At 33.6% G+C, this 10,455-nt stretch overlaps 1 pseudogene; it reads left to right on the top strand.

Moving 5' to 3' along the window:
- Positions 1-211: 211 nt before the first annotated feature.
- Positions 212-9,493, top strand: LOC148121340 (tear acid lipase-like protein; annotated as a pseudogene).
- Positions 9,494-10,455: the final 962 nt, after the last annotated feature.

Genomic DNA, 10,455 nt, shown 5'->3' with positions numbered 1-10,455 from the left:
AAGTGGATTTTGTAAGAAGTGAGTCAATTATCTTTCATTTCTTCCAAGCTGTTCTTTGAGAGGGAAGGAGGCACTGCTCAGACTCTTATTAGGTGATGAGACTAACTTTCAATTTGGAGGGTTACAGGTGAACTAATGTGCATCCGATAAGCTGAGCTCACACTGTGACACTTAGTACAGCATGCTAACTATGTTTTCCAAGCAGATTTAAAATGCAGTTGCTACTGCCGACAATGTGCATCCTCCTTACACTGGAGAAGACACTTTGCTTCCTTAAACCAAAAACCAAGAATCCCGAAGCCAATATGAATGTTGTAAGTTCCTATTGTCCCTGACAAAAGTACTTTGCCACTGTCAGCTTCACTCATTCTTTTAAAACTACTGCACTTATTATATTTTCAATGTTTTCTTTATATAGATTATATCACTCCAAACCAAAAGGAAATTCTGTTTTGAGAATCATAACAATAGTCAGCTAAGCAAACTCATGAAACTCGGTACTTTGATTTTTTTTTTTTTCCAGAGCGAGATGATTTCCTACTGGGGTTATCCAAGTGAAGAGTATGAGGTTGTGACTGAAGATGGTTACATCCTCTCAATTAACCGAATTCCTTATGGGAAAAATGACTTCAGTAATTCAGGTGAGATTTGAGCAAGAGGAACATGTACTGAGCTAAATACAATCTATCCAGGGCTCCTTAATGCTGCTTGTAAGTTTAGTGACTCAAAAACTCCCTGAGTCTGTTATATAAAGAGGTCCTGAGTGACACTTGGCTTCAGTTCACCAATATTGTAGGAAAGGTGAGTACAATCTGCCTAGAATTCAGTTTTCTGTAGTGAAGAAGGGGCCAGTGCTTTCAGGCACCCTGATTCTGTAGGTTAATGTGGTTGGAATGAGAAAGTTCTTCCTAGACTAATGTATTTGAATCCTTGGTCGTCAGATACTGACCTTGTTTGGGGAACTTTAGGTGGTGCAGCTTTGCTGGAGGAAGTGCATAGGATGGTGCAGGCTTAAGATGAAATGTATCAAGGCCTCTAGGTTCTCTCTCTCTGCTCATGCTTGTGTTGGAAGATGTGAGCTTTTAGCTTCTTGTTCCTATGGCCATTCCTGCTCATTGCTGCACTACCTCCATGCCATAATGGATATTTATCTCTCTGGAAACATAAACCTAAATAAACGTTTCCCTCTATAAGTTACCTTGCTCATGGTATTTTATCAAAGCAACAGAAAAATAACTAATACAGATGCTTTAGTTATTTGTGAAAAATCACCAATACTGTTTCTGAGGACAGAGGAAAGCTGTTCTACTCTGTGTCTAAGTCTTGGTTCTCAGACTGACTATACAGATACTGGACAAGTTCAAGTGTTTTATTTTTTTTTGTTTAGTAATCTGTTTGGAAAGTTTTGGGTCTAGAATAATGCCCTTAATAATCTGTTTAGTAATGCTTTGGGTCTAGAATATTCCTACTTGCATATATTTTATACGGAAACTAAAGTTTCATTAGATAGGAACTCCTTATCAGAAGCGATCATAACTGTGAAATTCTAGAAATAATATATATTAAGTAAGTGTATTCCTATAAGAGCAAAGGTGAGCCGAAGAAGGCCATGAGATCTTACAACTGCCAAAATTCTTTTGTCATGAAGAATATGGAATGGTGTTTACTAACATGACATGAAGTGTAATAAAGTCTTAACTCACCCCTTTGGGTTACAAGTCAATTGACTTCAGCTGTACAATGAAGATTTCAAAATTCCATTGTAAAATTTCTTCTGGGAGTGAGAGTAGGCAAACAGAAGTTAATGAGATTTATGTGAACAAATTAAAATTATCTACATGTGGGAATATCATAATGTATCCATGATTTAACACGTTAAAATGATGGTGGTGACAACAATAATATCATTAGGTGCTTCAAGATGACTCACGCATCAGTTAAGAGCACTGACTTTTTTCCCAGATTCAATCCTAAGTACCTACGTGTCAGATAAATGTGGTACATAGGCATACACACAGGCAAAACATCCATATACATGAATTTAATGAAGCTACTACAACCAATAATAATAGTAATCAACATCATAATAATAGTACTATTATTACTGCTACAAGTAGTAACAGCAATATTTTCCATTTTTTTCTTTCAGCACCAAAGCCAGTAGTTTACTTGCAACATGGATATCTATTAACGTCTGGCGTCTGGGTTGCCAACCTTCCTAACAACAGTCTGGGGTTCCTGCTGGCAGATGCTGGTTATGATGTGTGGATGGGAAATAGTAGAGGCAATATCTATGCCAGGAAACATGTGTACATGGACCCTAATTCTAAAGAATTCTGGGCATTTAGGTAGGAAGAGATACTTGGTGGAGTGTGTTATTCCCAACAGCTGTGCTCATGTATTAGTTTAGTTTTATTTATGCATGTGAAGTGCCCTTGGAAACCAGAGGTTGATCAATTATCTCCCTTAAGTGATTGCCATATTTTTGAACACCGGGTCTCTCACTGAGTCTGGAGTGTCCCAATTCAGTGGATCACTTGGCCAGTAAGCTCCAAGGAGTCTCCTTAATCTACCTCCCCAATGCAGGGATTTTCCGCTGCTACCACTGGATCAACTTTTGTGTTTACCTGGGTTCTATGTATCAAGGTCTTGTGTTTGCATGGAAGACATTGTACTAACTGGAAAATCCCCCAGATAAATGTATTAAAGATTTTTGATGTTAACATAAATTCCTTGAACTAGAATGGGAACTTCCTTAACATGTCTAATTGTCAAGTGTGTATTTTGACTTATTTGTAATAACTTATGTATGACTTTTATTTTGCCTATTAAGATAAAGGTAAAAGTAAATATGTAATTTATTGACTTGACCCTTGTCATTCACTTATTTATTTATTTATTTGCCCATCTACCCATTGCTTAAAAAAATCTTCATACAACTTCCTGATTTCAAACAATACGTATAATCCCATTATCCAAAACTTGATTTTACTCTAGTGAAGAATCATCTCATTATTAAGGAGAAACAAGGGCAAAGCAAAATGCAGACGGTTAAATTCTTCCATTAATTACTAGAAAATGTAGTTGAATTGATTTCTGATATATCAATCCTTCAATATCCTTATCTTTACTGACAGATTTATTGTGTCCTGCAAAAATTTAAATAGTTTATGCTTCTTATTTATACTATGGAAATCTTGAATGTTGTAATGTCATAGAAATTTGACTATAAAACAAAAATGCTCTGAAATTTAGCTGAAAATTCATCTGGCTATGGCCATAGCAAGATTTCTCAGCTCCATGCCAACTTCAGAATCGTAGGAACATAACAGGTATTTTGAGGGTACTGAATGAACTGGCAGTCTCAAGCAGGGACATAGGTAGTATCTGATCAATGTTCTCTTAGTACCCAGAACTCACTGGAACTCCTAAGGTCATAATATAAAACACTCTGTAAATTCTACTTACTCATATATAATTAAATTCTGATTGATCTGTTTTTAATGCAGTTTTAATGCAAATGATAAAATATGATCTTCCAGCCACCATTGATTTCATTCTTCAGAAAACGGGACAAAGGCAATTATACTATGTCGGCCACTCCCAGGGCACTATTATTGGTATGTTGAGTAAAATCTGACCATATTATATTTTGGAGAAATAAAGAAATTCTTTAAAAAATAATTTCATTATTAGAAATATCAATTACAAACTTGGCAAATGGCACAAGAAATTCGAAGCAGGAGAGAACTCTGGTGTCTTACTTTACTTTCTTTCAGCATTTGGAGCATTTTCATCGAATCCACAACTGGCCCAAAAAATCAAAATCTACTTTGCATTGGCTCCGGTTTGTACTGTCAGATACATAACAAGTGCTCTTCGGCTCTTTGCGTTCATCCCACCACCAGTGTTCAAGGTTTGGTTCTCTTGACTGTATTTCAAGAAGTAGCTTTGACATGGTTTTTGGAATGAGGAAGAGTAGCTAAGCGAGAGAGGAGAGACACTGTTGCTCTTGTTCTGATTGCTCTGATTTTAGAAACTGGCCACAGCCCAGCCCACTCTGTAGCTGGGGATGCATCTTGTAAGGTACTGAATTGTCAACCAGGTTTCTTTTCTTGGCCATCTGCTCTCCTTGTCTTCTGTAATCCTTATAAATGCTTCATATCATATGCAAATGTGCAATCTGTATTTTACCAACTTCGCCATCACCATCTTTAATTTTCTAACTCTGTTTTCAATACAATGTATATATTTTTTCTTTTGTATTCACCTCTGTCTTGCCACTGCTTATACTAAGAACTGTGTTCTGTTCCTGAAGTCATTATTTTAACTATATGGCTCATGTATAAATGTGACAAAGTCTGTGGTCGATGTGGTAACCAAAGATAAGTAAAGCCACTGGAAATTTTACGTCTAAAGCAGCAATAATGGCCTTTTTCCAACCAAAGTTGCTTTTTCTCATGGTCTTTCTTATAACAATAGAAAAGAAACTAGGACAGTGGTGTGTGTGTGTGCGCGCATGTGCGTGCATGCACAAATATCCATTTGCCACAACCACTTAGGAAAGTAAGGGACTACCTGGGAGTGTGATTACTTTATGAACTTGGAATCTTAATAGTTTTAATTTTCATGTGTTAACTGACTAGAGATTTTGAACTTTTTAATCTATCAATCATCTAGTCTTCATAGTTTGTGAATTATCTATTTGTTTTGTTAGTTCATTTATTTATCAAGTTCTTTGTATTTTTTTCATTTATTAAGTTTTTGTAAGGTCTTTTCTTCTACAGGTTTTTCTATACTTCTTTTGTTAGATTTATTCTAAAGTAATTAAATCTTTTGAAATTATTACGAATGGGATTTCTTTCATCCTGATTTTCTTTTCACTGTGTTCATAACTGGCAAATAGGAAAACTGATTACTGTGTTGATTGATTTTGTTTCTTGCTAGTTTTCTGAAAACGTTTATTAGTCCTTAGAGTGTTATGGTTGAGTTTTTAGGGTATCTCATATACAAGATTTTACTATCTGCAATTATGTATAATTTGACATAATGTTTGTATTCCTTTAAATATAATATATATATATTTGTATTATATTATATATCCCTTTTATTTCTTTCTTTTATCTTTATTGATTCCTTAAGAATTGAATAATTATATGAATAAAATGGAGAAAGTAGGTGATATTAATTCTGATTTTATGGCAAATAGGAGTTCCTTTCCATTAAGTACGATCATTGCTGTGGGTTTGTGATAGATACTGAGTTGTGTTCCATCTAATGTCATTTCTTGGGTGATTTTTGTCCTGGCAATCCATTGGGTGTCCTGGCAATCCACTGGGTGTTACTGGGTGTTTGAAGAGTCTTCAGCCAATTCATTCCAGCCTAGTTGTTGCAACTGCTCATATACAAAGAAGGATGGATAGTCAGGTCTTGTTTCTCAAACTGCTGAAGAAGCTGGAGAGAGAAGAAAATGATAATCTTACCAGGTCTCACCATACATCACTCTCAGTGAGAGTCAGCATTTCCATAAACACAATAGGAATCGTTGCACGCATTTGATAAGTTTTTTTGTCAGCAAATACATTCTATTTCAAATTCCTATATTTATGTTATTTCTTTCTTCATGAGCAAACTTTATATACTCATGATGAATTATTTTCTCATGATATACATTTCCTTAATAATTCAGTCTTGCATACCAAATCACTCATCTCAACAAGAAAATGTCAGGTACCTTGGGTTTTCATCCTAATCACTTAATCTACTTGTTAATCCTTTTAATATTCTTTCATAATTAATTTTAGAAGCTGTATCATTCTTTAATGCAATTAATTTACAAATTTATATCTGAATATACCCAATACCATTATTGTTTACAATGTTTGTTGACAAATTTGTAAATTCATGTAACAATCACCAAATATACAGAAAATTTCCATCAATCTAGGAAATTCATTACACTCAAAAATATTATTTTCTGGTTGACCTGGTAAAAAGTGTTTTTATTGCATGCTATTTTATTGGAAAACTCTTCTCAAACATGTATAAAAGACATCGTAGTAAGCTAAATCATGACACAATTCATTAATATTTTACAGGATCTCTTTGATCCCTTCTCTTCTTGCTTATTCTTTGGAAAGACAGTCTCCTTCTAACAGCTGGCCTTCACTTATGTTGTTTTCAGACACTGTTTGGTGAAAAGGACTTCCTGTCCCCCTCACAAGCCGACTATATTGGTCAATTTCTCTGCCAGAATAAACCAGTTGGAACCATTTGTAATAATATGTTTACGTTACTATTTGGATACAATCCAAAAAATTTAAATGAGGTATGATTTTGGTTTTAAGTTATATTTTGTTCTGATGGCTTAATGACATATTATTATCTCCAAAGGTAAATAATAAAATCTAGGCAGTTTGTCCACCCAGCATATTATTACCTTAACTTATTTTATGTAATTAATGTTAGTCAACATTCACCAAACATACAATTTCTAATGTAAAAATACACAGTTTCATAGAATTCATAAATTTCTCTGAATATCACAGGTTTAAGAATTTTTTAAGTTATCTTCCACCATCATTCTAATAGATTTGGTGTCAATAATCTTATCACTGGTCGTTCATTTGAAAGGTTCTTTGGAAAAAATGTAATTTTGCTAACTACTTTCTTGCACACAAAAAAATTTAGATTACATTCTGCAGTGAAATTTTACTCTTTCCAAAGTGAACAAAGGGTTAAATCACAGAAATAAAACTACTGCTTGTACTGGCTATTTTGAACCCATTCCCTTTGGATGGACACCTTGCTCAGTCTACGTATAGTAGAGATGGCCTTGGTCCTTTCTCAAACAATGTGCCTAACCTTCTCTGAGGAGTGGGTTGGGATAAGAATAGGGGAGAGATGGAGGGAATGGGAATTGGGATTGGTATGCAAAATGAATAAAGGAGAGTTTGTTTTTTTTTAAATAAAATTAAATTTAAAAAGAAATAAAAGTTCTACTGTCTTGAAAGCTTTCTGTTCCTGAAAATTCTACTGATTTACTAATACACATTATGCTTCCTTTCCACTAGAGCCGGATGGATGTGTACTTGGGGCAGTGTCCAGCAGGAGCATCAGCTCAAAGTATACTGCACTATTCCCAGGTATAATTCCCTGTGCTTCTTTCTTTGATCTTTTGCCCTTTGAAACATGCCTTCTTTACTAGTATCTGTGTGCTTTGCTGGCAATGTATTCCATCTTTTTTTTTTTTTTAAAGATAGATTTATTTATTTATTTATTTATTGTACAGTGCTCTACCTGCATACCAGAAGAGGGCGCCAGATCTCACTATAGATAGTTGTGGTTTCTGGGAATTGAACTAAGGACTTCTGGAAGACCAACCAGTGATCTTAACCTTTGAACCATCTCTTCTGCCCCCGCATTCCATCTCTTTAAACTATTAACTAATACATTCCCCAATGTCAATAGATATTTGAGGGAACATAAGTATGTGTGAGCAGAATTATTTCATCTTTATGTCCTCAGAAATTATATTTCTGTTCAAAAATGAAATCTCATCTCAACTTTTTAAGTGTTAAATTACCACCAATTCTTACAAGCTCCAGCAGTGGTGAAATACAGGTATTTCAGAGCACATTATGTGACTTTATGAATTAATAAATGTTTTGTCCTTGCTTAGTCAAAAACAAACAAACAAAAATATTTGCACTAATGGTAGAATGAAGTTGTGTACATTTTCAGTAAAATATATTTAGCCAGAAATAATCATAGCAAATGAATTATTCAGTCATTAAATATAAATCATATATATCCTTGCTTATGTAGCTCCTAGATTTAATATAGAGATCCATTGTCTTATATTAGCTTCAGAAACAATATTTAGAGAGTTCCTGCATCTTTAGCAAATTTATTTTTATTATATATGTCTGAAAATTATACTGCTGTTTTAGCCCCATTCTTTATTCTTCTTAAATAAGCAGAATTAACCATTATTTCAACACAAATCAGTGTTGTTATTTCTTATGTCCTCTCTCATAGGTAAAATTAAAAAGCTTTTTGAGCAGAGGAAAGTCTACAGAATGAAAATTTTAGCCACATTTCACATAGTTGAATAAAATGCTAATTTCATGAGTTTCAAATATTCTTTGATACCAGGTATATTATAAACCACCAAAGTAATCTTTATACTGTCAGAAAATAGATTTTACATATACATTATTTTTTAAGTAAGGTTTTATTTACTTGGAATCTACTGCTTTGTAACATTTTGTTTAAAATTGTTTATAAGTTGAAATTGATTTAGAATGATATAAAAACATAATCTTATTATGACTTACCTTTAAAATATGAACAATTATTTGTTTATCAGGAAATTAAAATAATAGCAATTTTACATTATTTTTCAGATATTTTCTTAGGAGACAGCATAACAAGTTAAACAGTTCAAAATTATTAAAATATGTGGAATGCTTTCTTTCCACAAAGTTATAATTTAAATTTTTTTATACTTGTTATGAATATAACTTTTTGGAAAACATTTTGTAGATGCTTAGCTAGTGGCATCTGGAATTGGTACAACAGTAGTCCTATTGTGGAACACACTGAAATTTCACCGAACAGTGAAATTATATTATATTATATTATATTATATTATCAAAAGAGACAGTAAACATATAGTAATTTCTAATTCTATTTTTTTTAAACAATAATATGTTTTGTCCTTTTAAGCTTATTCATAAAGGTACATTTCAAGCTTATGACTGGGGAAGTCCACTTCTAAACATGCAACACTACAATCAAGTAAGTTTCCTTTATTCAAATGCATTGACTCTTCCCTGTGGGAAAGAACAGATCTAACCAAATACTCAGATTCAAAAGATGGTGGAATTGCTTTACATTTCCCAGGAATATGAGGAAGAGAGAACCTGGAATGCGCTGACAATGACGCGGTAACTAGCTCTCTGGCACAGCACTGTGCAAGGCACATCCCTCTGAACCATGTCATTTGAATTTCACACTCTGCAAACTGCCAGACATCATTGCTCCCACAATCTCATACATAAAGAAACTAAGATCTGGAGAGCTTTAAATTTTGAAAAATCACCCAGTTTATCTGAGTTAAGGCAGGATTAATAATCTGTTCCTGAGTGAAAATAAAAGCTGAAATTTCATAAGTAATCTTATGGTTTAATCAGGTATCACCCTTATCATTTCGTTAAATAGAATATTATCCTTTCTCGTTTTCCCTCAGACCACACCTCCGTTTTACAAGGTGGAGAACATGAAGGTCCCAACTGTCATGTGGAGTGGCGGACGGGATACTTTGTCAGACCCAAAAGATGTTGCAAATTTAGAACCTAATATCTCCAAGCTCGTTTACCATAAGAGGATTCCTGACTACAATCATATTGATTTTGTAATAGGCTTAGATGCTTTTATTCAAGTTTTCAATGAAATTTTATCATTCATCAATAAAGATCAATCACATTGAATCTTTTATGGTTTCTTGTGTGGTTTCTTTTTTGTCGCTCATTTGTTTGTAGGGATGTTTTGAAGATGCCTTGTTTTTCTCTGTATAAAACAATTTCTCAGTTGTGTCTTTATTCTTATTTACTTTTGAACTGTAAATCATTGAATCATTTTTCTAAAAGTAGGAGCATTTAGTAAAATATTTCCTTCACAGAAAATGCTGTCTGATTCATGAAATTAGAAATTATTCCACTGAGAAAAGTACTTATTTAAGAGTAGGCCTGCCTTTTATATGTAAAATGATATCCCTGAAATAAAGCAGGTCTTAAAACATCTGTGAGGAAGGTCAAATCTAAAAAGGGGAGTTAACAGTGTGTTTCAGTTTTTGAAAAGTAAGTTTTATAGGGACTTATCACCCAAGACTCTAGCTAATTTCTGAATTTTTACCTGGTGGTGCTAAAAGCAGCTTGTTGCAATGGAACTAACAAAGAAATAAAGCAAACTGTGAGAGCTCTGAATCTTTACCATTCATTCCGAAACACTAAAACACAGAGGTAAATTTATCTAGGATTTTTCTCCATTCTAAATTTTGGGAAGTATTCTATCACCTTGTCTGATATGTTTAATTATGGGATCCCATCCATCAGTTTGAGAAATGGGAGAAATAAAACGTGGAAGAAATAATAGCAGAGAAAAGAAAAGAATGAAATAGATGCAGTAACACAAACATGGAATGTGGAGTGATGGCTAAAAACAGAAGGAATATATGTATTTCCTCACTCATGGGAAATTGATTAAATAAGTTTTATAAATATCTAAGAAGACCTACATCAGTTTCTAGATGCACTACATCAAAGCAACCCGCCACTCAAACAAAATTTGAAAAAAAAAAAAACAAAGTTGAAAAAAAAAGAGTGAGATCAACAAGAAGAATACAGTTTTTCCTATTTGATAAATATAAAAGATCTTGGGGTATGGTCTCGG

The sequence above is a fragment of the Myodes glareolus genome, chromosome 7 (assembly GCF_982192425.1).
Source record: "Myodes glareolus chromosome 7, mMyoGla1.1, whole genome shotgun sequence".
In the NCBI taxonomy this organism is placed as follows: Eukaryota; Metazoa; Chordata; class Mammalia; order Rodentia; family Cricetidae; genus Myodes; species Myodes glareolus.
Note: the sequence above shows the minus strand (reverse complement) of the source record. Positions and strands in the feature narration are given on the sequence as shown.